General features: G+C 33.8%; 1 protein-coding gene across 5 annotated transcripts in view; it reads left to right on the forward strand.

Moving 5' to 3' along the window:
- Positions 1-543: 543 nt before the first annotated feature.
- Positions 544-13,259, forward strand: part of LOC128683407 (uncharacterized) — a 53,820-nt gene continuing 41,104 nt past the window's right edge. For 4 of the 5 annotated variants that reach the window (XM_053769031.2, XM_053769034.2, XM_053769033.2 and 1 more), the window contains exon 1: positions 548-749. The gene's annotated coding sequence lies outside the window, so the exon portion shown is untranslated. Of the gene's footprint in view, positions 750-13,259 lie in introns of all 5 variants that reach the window. The other variant, XM_053769035.2, reaches the window with a different exon arrangement.

Here is a 13,259-nt window from a genome sequence, read left to right on the forward strand (position 1 = left end):
TTCGCTTTAAGTTTAGTAGCTGTGAGTCGTTTATTTGTTCCGGTTTCGCTCTGGAAAAGGAAAAGTAATATAATAAAATTATACCTACTTAAATCTAAAGTTTTCGCAGGAATCACACCGTCATCTAGATAAAAGTGTCTGTTAAAAACCCACATCAACATCCGTTGCGTAGTTTTAAAGATCCAAGCATACATAGGGACAAACAGCGGGAACCGACTTTGTTATTCTATGTTGTGATAACAAAACTGCTTACCAACTCAGTAGCACATCAAGCCGTATTTAAGGGAATGCCTTTAAATCTGACATGATTTTTACGACTACACCCCTTATACATACTAAGGCCCATTAACTAGGTGTGGAGTAGAATTCGACCATTAGCTGTGAAGTTGTTAAATTCATCTACCTGTACCTATCAAATAAAACCATTGTACTCGTGTGACGTATCAACACTAATAACAAGAAACCAAAGTAGATGAAATCTTAGCATTGTTATGCAACCAATTTTAGTTGAACAGACAAAGACCGAAGTTGTTTGCTTTAGCAGCTCTTTTTGCCGTTGCCGGGTAGGCTACCGGGCGTCGGTAGATGATTTTCTTAGTCTGTCTATGGTTGTCGGCTAATGCGCGTCGGGCGGGCTCGTAGTGAAAAAACGCGCGGGAAAATTTTGTTTCAAATTTATTCGTGATTTTTATTCTGTGAAGTGTTTTAAATTGTGTGCCTTTGGATTATTTGATGTATTTGGTTTTGAGGTGAGTATTATATAGAGATGGAAAGTGGGAAAAATGTATTCCCACCATATTGTTTTAATTGAAATAGTCGAATTTTCACCCGGTCGTAAAAAACGGAACAATATGAATATATTTTCTTAAAATAAATGATTTAAAATTCTAGAAAATAAAAAAAATCTTAACACGACAGCATCAATTGATGTCTTCATTTGTAAAAGAAAAATTAACACTAAACTTATATAATTTAATAAAATAATGTAACCATTATCATAACTATAAAAGGACGAGTAGGTAGAGGTTCCCGCTCTTCTAATCGTATATATCCTGGTTTCTTTCGCGGTTGTAATAATCAAAGCCTTTGGTTTGCATAAAAGTAAGTAAACATCGATATAGATAATGAAAAATTTGAAGATTGACTTGTTATTTGCATTCGCCTGCCTGATTAGCCCTCTTTGGGAATACTGTCCCTACCCTACCTACTAATCCTAACCCCAAAATCAAGTGTCAGGGCATTATATTCCTTAGTCGCCTCATACAACATTCACGGAAAGTTCTTATAGAGTAGTTCTGTTCCAGGAAAACACAAAAAGGTATTATTAATTTAAATGCGATAGTTAAATGTCACTTTAATACATCCATTTTATTACTTACTAGATGTTGCCCGGGGCTTCGCTCCCGTGGGAATTTTGAGATAAAATATAGTCTATAGCAATCCTGGCTAATGTACCTTTCTAATGGTGAAAGAATTTTTGAAATCGCTTCGGTAGTTTCGGAGATTACTCGCCGTAAACATACAAACTCACAAACGCTTACCTCTTTATAATAGATGTACGCGATTTACTATTTTTTTTAGTATATTACGATATTATGAGATGTGATAAATAATTTTTTTTTACAAGAGATGCACCTTATTATCAGCAGGCTTAAACAGATAGAATGACATGACAATACGTCTGATTATAATCGTTTCGGAGAATTGGAACGTAGATTGCACGACATACCTACCTACGTCAACTGTGTTTGTTCCGTTACAGATCTTGGGGATTTCAACTGATATAAATATCATACATATGTTTCCCATGGAGGTAGGGAGAGATTAGAGATTTTCACTTGTCACGAGCCTGATAAAACTTGTTTCTTCTATACAACATCTTTCTCAACATACATGCTCTCCTGATAAAATTAGTGAATCGAGTAGGGATGTAAAATAAACTTCAACTAGGATCGTGGAGTGACGGAATGTAAAATATTATGTCCAATACTAGTACTAGTGTTTCTGTATACGTGTAAGTTTAAATAAAACATTCAACAAGTCAAAACAAAATTCAAGTGATAAAACCGTGATTCGCAAGCGTTACCAAAGTGCGGGATGTTCGAGATACGATTCAATGGAACTGGAAAGGGCATATCTTCGGTGTGTAAGTCGAGTAAGACGTTGACCGAATGGTAGTCTAGGCGAATTAAGTGTCTGGAGGCCAGCAGCGAGAGGTACAGAAGATATAATAGTCGCGGTACTACATGGATTGAATTAGGTCAGGGTAGAATAGAACACGTGAAAGAAGAGAGACCTATGTTCAGCTGTGGGCAGAAAAGAGCTCAGTTAATTATGTCCTAATCCTAAAACAACTTTACTCTATACTATATGTATATTGTTATAAAGAGGTAAGCATTTATGAGTTTGTGAATTTGTATGTTTGAGACGGGTAATCTCCGAAAGTACTGAACCGATTTCAAAAATGTTTTCACCATTAGAAAAGTGCATTATCCAAGATTGCTACAGGCTATATTTTATCTCCAGATTCCCACGGGAGCGAAGCCCCGAGCTACATCTAGTATTCGATAAGAAAGAAGAAGACAGTAACCCGTCCCGCGTAAATAGTAAAATCTGATATAATCAGGATTGTGATTGTAATTAAAAAGAAAATGTTTTATAATTTATTTGTTAGTGATTTAATTGGGTTAACCAGTACCTAAGTATATGTAGGTACATGATTTTCACACTTGCCAAGGTTTGGCGACAATGCGAAAATTTGTTTATGATTTTCGGTCTAATTTGTGACGAGAGCGTGATTTTTTAATTTTGTTAAATTTATTATAGCATAACTCCTAACTGGCGAGTCTTGTGGCGTGTGGTTCCGCTCTAGAATAGGACCACTCTACCCCGTGGATATCGCACGAGGGGCACAAAGACTTGGAAAGTTGATAGGCTGAACAGCATTTTCAATGAGGGTTAGGCAGGCAGGTTGTACGCTAACGCCCGGGCTCACCGCGTCAAAATCCCAAATGCAACCGAGACTCGAAATAAATTTCGCTTGATCGTCGGCCCATTGCTGATTGGCGGTCACAACAACCGTAACTAACAGCTGTGGGAGTTTAAAGTGTTAGTTATTGTAACGTTGGAGTTACGCGTATTATTTATGCCCTAGCGTCATTGTTCTAAGACAATAAACTTTATCAAACTCTTATCAAGCGTCTTGTTGGGATTTCTAATTCTACACCTATTTACATACGTATTCATATCAATGTTATGAAAAACTTTAAACTGTTGGGATTCGAGCCAGGACGCGGCTTATGATGGCTACTTTTTGGTCCAAACACATTGAGATGGATCAAGTTACATATGTAAGTTAAAGATTATCGAAAAAGGTAACTGAGGGAAAGACAGATTACTCCAGAATAATAATATAGACCAAGATAATATTGTCCCCTGTCACGTCTGTCTGTTCGTGATAAACTTAAAAACTATTGCGCGGATTTTCATGCGGTTTTCTCTAATAGATAGTTGATTATAGTGCGTGTTATTAGAAATCTTTAAACACTTAAAGCTCAAAAAGACACAATAATTTATCTGAAAAATAGTTTTAAATAACACTATCAGGCCGTCCCGGCTTCGCTCTGGTAAAAAATAGTAAATTAGACACATAATTTATTATTTTTTACCAGAGCGAAGCCGGGACGGACCGATAGTGTTATTTAAAATTATTGTTCAGATAAATTATGGTGTCTTTTTGAACCAACTAAGTCGTTATTACATTTTAGTAACGCTTTATACTCCTAATTGTGACAATAAAGTTTTTTTTACATCATCAACGTAGTATAATCCATGATTATTTTATTCATGGATTTCAAAAATTAATATTACGATTCTTAACTGGCGAAGATATTATAAATATAATATAATATAATATATACTTAATATAAACAACAACACAAAACGCATAATAGGTATTTTTTTAAGTTTGTGCATCTTAACAAATCGAAGTGGCGGTAAAAAGACGAATTTCCTGGGCCGAGCACCGTATCCGAGGCCTCGCGAAGACACAAAAACTTATCAATGCGCTACAGAGGTTACGTTTGGTTATTTGCTGTGTAACATGGCAACACAGATTGCAGACAATTAGCACCTGAACAAACAGGTGTGGCGAGAAACTGTGCAATCGCGATCACCGTCATTTTGAGGTTATACCATGTTCGTTGTGATAAACTGTCAGTTGGCGACAAATGACATCACGTAACAATAAAATATTGTCCTGTCTTCGGAATTATCTTGTGGGATCGAATATATTTTAAAATATTATAGCTATATAGTGTGTCTACAATATACACTAAGTATATATACTTCTACATTTGCGCAATTTTAAAAGTAGACGAAAAGTTTTAACAATTTTTATTTCAATATAACAGGATATTTTTGGAATACATTTAGCATGTAGTATACTTAATGTAACAGCAAAAGGATATAAAATAATCTATTTACGAACAAAATAAACGTAACTCAGGTATTTGAACTAAGATAAGTGTGTTGTTCGAGTCATATTATAAAAAAAAAAACGGTCAATTTTACCATCGGCAGTCGTATTGATTATCGAGATAGATAGAGAGATTTATTCTTCAAGTTATCTTACAAAGAGCCCCAGATTTTCAAGTGCTCGTAAAAATACAGATGTCAGTAGTACTTAGATAGGGCATAACAAAAAAAAAAAAAGTTTCGTAATAAAAATGTGTCACAACGTGTTTTAAGTGCCTAGGAGTGGCTATCGCTGTAGAATTACACTGGATATATTGCACCGGATACGTCCATAAATATACTTATATATCTTTGACAGACATTTGGTTAGGCAGACATAAAGTGTGTCGAATAATAATATATCTAATATATAATATTGTTATCAATGCGGTTCGGACCACTGTTACTTTAGGCGTGATGCAGGTCTTGGTGAAGGACTTTAAATGGACCTTTGCATTATCGTAAGTGGGAAAAGACTGGTCTTTTAAAACTTCTCTTTTAGCTCCATTTTACGTCGACCTCAGTGGCGCAGTGGTAAAGTTCTTGCCACTGAACCGAGAGGTACCGGGTTCGGTCCCCGGTCGGGTCATGATGGAAAATGATTTTTTTCTGTTTGGACCGGTCTTGGATGTTTATCTATATATGTATTTGTTATAAAATATAGTATCGTTGAGTTAGTATCCCATACAATACACATGACATCACAAGTCACGAACTTACTTCGAGGCTAGCTCAATCTGTGTGATTTGTCAAAAACACTACAGGGACAGTCAGTCAGACAGACAAAAATATACAGTAATAGGGACATGCGCATAAACTGAAGAAAAAAGTTTACGACAACAAAATAGTGATAGACAAAATTAATGACGGGAAGCCCCGGTCCGAATAGATTTTAGAAATAAACAAAAACTATAGTAAGGTATAGTAAATAATGCATTTAATTAAGTTAAATTAAAAATAAAATTCCTTGCTTTTCCATAAATCTCTATTAAGGGCAGCCTTTGCCCAACAGTGGAACTAGCACAGCAGTGGACTAATAAAAGGCATAAAATTAACCCCGGTTGGAATTTATACTAAAACAGGAGACAAAAATATGCACTTCAATTATATAACTAAGTACCTAAAATTGTACATATCCAGGTATATGGTACATCTAAGTTGCTATTAAAAAAAAGAACATTTTTTCGGCTAAATAAAATAAATTAGTTTCAGGGAGCTACAATTTTCTCTTTCTCTTCAAATGATGGTCACATCATTCTTGAATGATGTAGACGTGTCACACATACATACATACAGTAGTTAACTACACTAACTGTCGCACTAACAAGTCATATAAAAGATAAGAATAGTCGTATGTATGTATGTTATTCTAGAGTAGGTAATAAATATCTCCAAGCGTCGTACACATAGTTCGTTTATTATTGAAATAACAGTGATGCATAGTATATATTTCAACTATTTTGTTATAAAATATTACATTGTTTTACAAATAATTCGTTAACGCTTTTATGTTTAGCGCCTGTTTCACCGCTTGCTGATTCTTCATAGTCGTATTCCTCATGGCTCGTGGTCTTTTCGTGACAATAACAACTTTTTTGGCACTAATAATGTGGTGGTTTTTGCCATTGCCTTCTTCATTTCACACACAAGTTAATAATCGACCAGTGTGCAGGTTTCCTCACGATGTTTTCCTTCACCGGAAGCAAGTGGTGGTCGATGAAAACTAATATACATGAGTCACATTGGTATACAAGATCATGTGGCACGATCAAGATTTGGGACCTTTCAGATCACAGGCGGAGGTCTTAACCATTAAATCACCGCCGCTTGCTGAAAAAATATCTGGTAGTCTTATGTGTAACATATTGAACATGTAGTGTTAATTTGGGGGTACGGGAGTGCCCCCGCCAAGACGAGCCAAGCGAAGCGCAAGGGCACTACCTACCTTTTCTCGAAACGTTTCGTCGTATTTCGAACCCTCGTAAATTTGGTTTGGATAGTATCTGGCTTGGCAGGTTTGCTACCGTCACGTAGATTTCATAGGCATTCGTTATGTTATTTCTAGAGTAAAGAAACAGTCAAGCTACACGTTTTAACTACAATGTATAGTATATTAAGTTAGGTCTGGTAAAGTTAGGGCGCATATATCAAGAATCTTGGCTCTACACGATATTTGACCACGTTTTCATACATTTTGACTAAAGTGTAGTGTTAGTGAAGCAAATTAGACTCGTCTTGGCAACATTTTTACATGAAAATGTTTTTGGTGGGATAATTATTTCACAAGACATAATGTTAATTCAGGATATATTTCTGTTATTGAATTCAAGGATGCACTTAATACAATAATCAAGAATAATCAACGTCACAATTTTGCTGTTGAATAGAAGTGTCTTGCAGACAATAAGGAGGATAAAACTTCGCTAAAATCTTTCATTTTTGGATAGTAATGTTTTGGATAAAAGAAATAGTCGTGTTGGCGGCATCGCAGATTACATAACGAAAATGTAAACTATTCAATAAATTTCCATGTTCATGATAATACATTTTTCGTTTCATTAATAAATTTATTTAATACAGTCTTTTAAAGTAGTGGCCAATCACATCGGGCATCAGGCAGGATTTACCTAGCGGTTAGTATATCTGTCAGATTATAATATTATGTTTTTTTATGAAAGTGGTCAAACAAAATATTATTGTACATATCATAAATCAATATCACATCATTGAGTTTTTATGTTTTACAAAAATTTTAAATACAATTTTTTAATAAAAGGCAGTGAAACAACCCTCACAATATATCTTGATTAAATTATTATGCTAGCAAATTTTATTTTCGGTTTTACACATGTAATTGACGCCCTCGGTGGCGTAGTGGTAAAGTTCTTGCCACTGGACCGAGAAGTCCCGGGTTCGATCCCCGGTCGGGTCATAATGGAAAATGATCTTTTTCTGATTGGCCCGGGTGTTAGATGTTTATCTATATATGTATTTGTTATAAAATATAGTATCGTTGAGTTAGTATCCCATAACACAAGTCTCGAACTTACTTTGGGGCTGGCAATCTGTGTGATTTGTCCTAATATATTTATTTATTTATTTTATTTTATTCTAACAAAAAATATTCATTCTTTATTTCGAGATAATATTGTCAATATTTTAACACTAAGTACAGTTGATAATATTTGACAGTTGATATTATAACAGTTAATATTTAACAGTTAACAGTTGATAATATTTTAACAGTATGTTAATAGTAATATAACCAATTTAAAGGCCGAATCTCATCGAATAAGATAAAATCGATGTAGTTCATTATACAGGCGGCTCTCGTATGTGCCTTGAACTTTATTTTATAGACAATAGCAGTCATGTTGCAATCAGCAAAAGTAAAAAAAAAACACGTTTGTCCATTGGAGCACTAGTGAATAAATTAAAAAAAAAATAGGGTCGCTGTACATTTTCTTTTTATAATAAAATAAATAATAAATATAAAATGGATGTATTATCATCGCACCGAAGCCCCCGAGTTCATAAAAAAACAACCAACAATTTTGAAGGTTTTGTTATGCTTTTACAACCGGCTGCCTGCTTGACGTAAACCCTCTTTGTGCATTCATATTTTTTTTATCAACATTGTTGTCTATCAGCTGTTAAGGCATGTGTCCCTTAGTCGCCTTCGACGACATCCACGGGAGGATTTGGAGTAGAGTACACGCCACTAGGATATATGTTATACATATACATACAAGAACGATGAAGATTTTGTCAGTATAGTTACGGAGATCCTGAGAAACTATCTGATAGGTCCCTTTGGTTTCCCCTCCAAAAACAAAATTTTATAAGACATTTTTGATAAAAATGAAACTTTTTATAAGCTAAGTTGTGTAGGTAAATATTGATTTTATGATGAGAGCCAGATACTAGAATAAGTGATGGTATCTAATTAATGTCTCACTGATTAATAAAATTCATTCGTCAACGACAAATGCTCGTCAATAAAATTACTAATTATAAGTAATTTCAATATATAAATAAACAATCACGAATATAGCCATATATATTACTATATATATGGCATACTAATAGGTATTATATAGTATATTATTACTTGTCCCACTAATTATTATAAGTGCCTACGTGTTATTGTTTCCACTACCATAACAATGATTACTTTAGTTAATTTTAGTAAGATAGCTAGACAAAGATTTTATAGTCAGAGACAAGCGAACCATGGGTTTTCCTGCTAGTTCTCGTAGTTCCGTCTCACTATTTTTTAGTTAAAAGTGCTGAGAAATGTCCCTCAGTCATCTTTGCATAACGAGTTAGGGTTGGCACCTTACCATAAATATTGCGATAATAAACATCTATTAAAAAACAAACAACCAACAGCAATTCACATCATAAAAATGGGACTACGCATAACAGTACCAATGACAGGTCTTCGATTTAAAAAAAAAAAAAAACTTTAAAATTGATCGAAATGAAATAGATTATGTAATTTAATTACTGTAATAATTTACAAAAAATAAAGTACGGTTACTTTCAAAATAGAACATAATATGTTTAAAAATTATTTCGTCCACAAAAATTATATAAATTGGTATCATCGGTAAGACCATAGTCGTCAAGGAATTGACATTTATATATATGTATATACATTGGGCCAGACTTGAAGTTGTAAAACAATATTTTTTCAAATTTGACAACCCTGGAAGTGCTCTCACGGCCACAATACTGAAATTAAGATTTTTTGCCGTGATAAGTAGCTTTACTACTTTGTTTTTATTATGGAGCCACAAAATTAATGATATGCTGCTAAATTAATGGTATTTTAATGCTTGGGAGCGTCCAGGGACGGACCCAGGTTTCGGTAATGCCCTTGTTAACGTGCCATAAAACATTTCAGTACTTAAAATAATAATAAACATTGATAATGCACAAGTTGTTAACATGAAATTTAAACCAGTTATAAGCAATACGATTAAAACGTAATTTTTTCGACAAATAAAATATCGATGGTTGTGACCAATGAAATCCGATCAACAATAGAACAATTTCCTGTAAAAACTAACTTCGAAACTAACTGGTTTGGTTAGGCAGACATAAAGTGTGTCGAATAATAATATATCTAATATATAATATTGTTATCAATGCGGTTCGGACCACTGTTACTTTAGGCGTAGATCTTGTGTAGATGCAGGTCTTGGTGAAGGACTTTAAAGGGACCTTTGCATTATCGTAAGTGGGAAAAGACTGGTCTTTTAAAACTTCCTTTTTAGCTCCATTTTACGTCGACCTCAGTGGCGCAGTTGTAAAGTGCTTGCCTCTGAACCGTGAGGTCCCGGGTTCGATCCCCGGTCGGGTCCTGACGGAAAATGATCTTTTTCTGATTGGCCCGGGTGTTGGATGTTTATCTATATATATGTATTTGTTATAAAATATAGTATCGTTGAGTTAGTATCCCATAACACAAGTCTCGAACTTACTTTGGGGCTGGCTCAATCTGTGTGATTTGTCCTAATATATTTATTTATTACCATTGACCTGAAATTCTTTTTAATTACTGAAATGAAGACAATAATAATTTTGGTCAAATTCGCAGCCGGCCATGATGGCCATTAAGCCACATACTTAGGCCGTCAAAAAGATACATTATAATAATTATATTAAAATACTTCTTACTTACCAATACATATATATATATATATATATATACTTCCATATTAATAACATATAGAGAAAGAAAAAAAAATATTTGCCAAAAAAATTTGTAAAAATATATAAATTGATGTTCAATTTAGTTGTTACACAATTGTATATTTTTCAAATAAAGGTACTTTTATAATTCTGTTAAAAATATTTGTATTTTTGTTTGTAATAAATAAAGTAAAAAAAACTGCGGTGTTGGTTTTGACGAAATTTAGCATGTAAATAGACGATTTTCTAGAGTATCATAGGCTACTTTTTATTACGGTTGTTAGGTGGTAGGGTAGTCTCAGGGTAGGTTGGAGTTGAAATAGGCAAAGCCAGACTGTTGTATAATAGTATAATTAATAAGTAAAATACAGACCCTTCAAGGGTCTATAAATAATTTAAGATATTTTATTATATATATATTTTATTATTATTACACCGTACTGTGTGGTACGTGCCGATATCGTTATGGTAATGAATGAGTCCAAATGTGATTTCAAAATATCAAGTGGAACAATAATTTAAAATTTTGAATTTAGAATGAAAGAAATAAAAATCATGCCAGCGCGCGCGCGATATGACTAAAGAGGTCATAATGCGTGGCGTTACACTGTCTTGTATACCTAAAGCAGTTTATCACGTATACAATTACCTATATCGATTTGTCTCTCTCTCGTCGCGTGCGCAGGAAACACACCGCTCTGTGACAGATTGCGAAATACTTTTTGTGTTAGCCACTAGGGTGTCCAGAATTCGTGTCGTCCAAACCGGTACTAAGACACAAAATGTTTTCAATTATTTTCGAATTGTACTTTCCAAATAAAATATTATTTGCGAGTTTTAATTTGAAGATTCTTTTATCTAGATATTTATAAGTATATATATGTGACACTGACTGTAATATGATTACGTACAATGAAAAATAAAAATGTTAATTGAAACAAGTTTATTTGTTAGACAAATTAAACAAACCCCGACTCAATATTCTTTCGCTACAACTTTAGAACGGCTGAATCGATTTTGATCAAACATATCTAAGAACGACCGCATAAAAATTAGCTATCAAACAAAAAAACTGCATTCACCTGTTCATGAGTTACGGTGACACGTACACAGACAAACAGACACACTTAGCGGTCAAAATTATAACACCCTTCTTTTTGCGTCGGGGTTAAAAACATATTAAAATATACCTATTCTATTACTTATAGAATGAAATGTGAAAATAAAATAGCTATTCGGCCCCCTATTATCACAATTTCTGTGAATTGTTTATTAAAAGTTCTAACCAATTAACATTAAAATAATGAGTACGTTAGTCGTCCAGAAAGTATTTATTAATTTATTTATTGAAACTTTTACCAATAGTTAGGCGAATTTAATGCTAAAAGCATTCTCTATCAGTGAACCTTCGGGAAGTGTGTACAGAGTAATTTTTGGATACAAGTAATTAAAAAAACATATCATTTCTGGAATATTCAGGATTTTCCGTGTATGTGGCCACCCTAGTCGCCAGTCATGCGTCGCGAGATGTTTGCTCGCGATCTTTGCTTTACTGAGGTACTTTCTTTATGTATGACTTTCGTTTTTTTTTTAACGCTACTGTCAACGATGTAGCTGGAAATAAATTAATTATTGACAAATAAAGTTAGAATCATTCGAATTCTAGGCATGGTATTTTTTTAATTAAGTCAGTTTTGACACTTGTCAAGTAAATTTATTTGTCGAGTGCTTATGAGCAGATCTGCGCAAAAATTTATTGTTCAACATAGTTGTCTGGTATTACCGCGCACGAGGGGTTCAAATGTTTTTTTTTTGTTATTTTTTAGCTGCGAAGCTTCATTTGTAGGTATTAAACAGCTTAATTGAATCGGTAGTGGCGTTATGACCACGACCCTCGGCCATGATGAAGAATATCAGGATTGCGTATCCTATTACAGTATTTATAAAAGAAAGAATATAAAATATCTTATAACAATATCACATTAAAAAGAAACATAGGAAAAGCATTATTGTATTTTTGATACAAGCAAGTCGACTCATATTCGTCATCATTCGTCACAAACCGCAAACAACTCAAATAAATTAATATGTGGAATTGTGGGCATTATCTAGTGTTATTGTATTCAAATCCGATCCGGCATGATAGGGACCAACACTGTTCAAATGAGTTTCTTTCGGCATTTCTTCTCAGCAGTGGTCCTTCCGAAATGCCAGTAGTTTGTAGCTTGTGAGAAATAACTATAAATATTGACGAGAAAAAGTGCCTGTGAAGGTCTAATTTCTGAATAAATGATTTGAATTTGAATTTGAATTTGAAATGTTAAATAAAATTTGTTTCTTGAAAAAATCATTGTATAAATGTTTAATGGCGGTAAGAATTTCTATATGAAATGTGCGTGCATTATCGCTATTATCACTATATATATTTTTAATCTAATTGATTCATGTCAGAATCGGTGTCAAAATAAATTAAAATTTGAAAAACATTTATTATGACGGCCATTTAATGAGATATTCTTTTAAAAGATTGAAATGAATTAAAACTTATAAAGTTTTCTTTTGAAGTTTCTCCTCAGTCGTTGAGCCTCAGTTGTCTGCTTTCCTACTTTTTCGTCTCCACGTCATCCCTAGTTGTCAGACGGGCATGTGTTCATCCCAGACGGTTTCTTTAGAAGTGAGCAACTCTAAAACGCAGTTCACAAAGAAATAAATAGCTAATTCGCCCGGAAACAGTAAATAAACTTTATATCATGTCGAATCATTAAATCAAGTTTGTACAGTTTTCTGTTAAGGCGATTACCTCTCTGCACACATTATACAATGTGTAGTCATAGTAGACTAAAAGGAATTTCCTAGCCACTGTTTTCGATTTAGCCACATTATGCAATGGAAAATTAAAACTAAAATTCTTTATCTACGTTAAAGTATACGTTAAAAGATTTTTAATTTTCGCAAATGTAAAAGAAATTTAATAAAAAAGGTGGTGCTGGTATGCAGGGAGTAATTAATCGCGGTGAAAGGTGCGCGGCGAATTTGTCACTGTC

This window comes from Plodia interpunctella, chromosome 3 (assembly GCF_027563975.2).
Source record: "Plodia interpunctella isolate USDA-ARS_2022_Savannah chromosome 3, ilPloInte3.2, whole genome shotgun sequence".
In the NCBI taxonomy this organism is placed as follows: Eukaryota; Metazoa; Arthropoda; class Insecta; order Lepidoptera; family Pyralidae; genus Plodia; species Plodia interpunctella.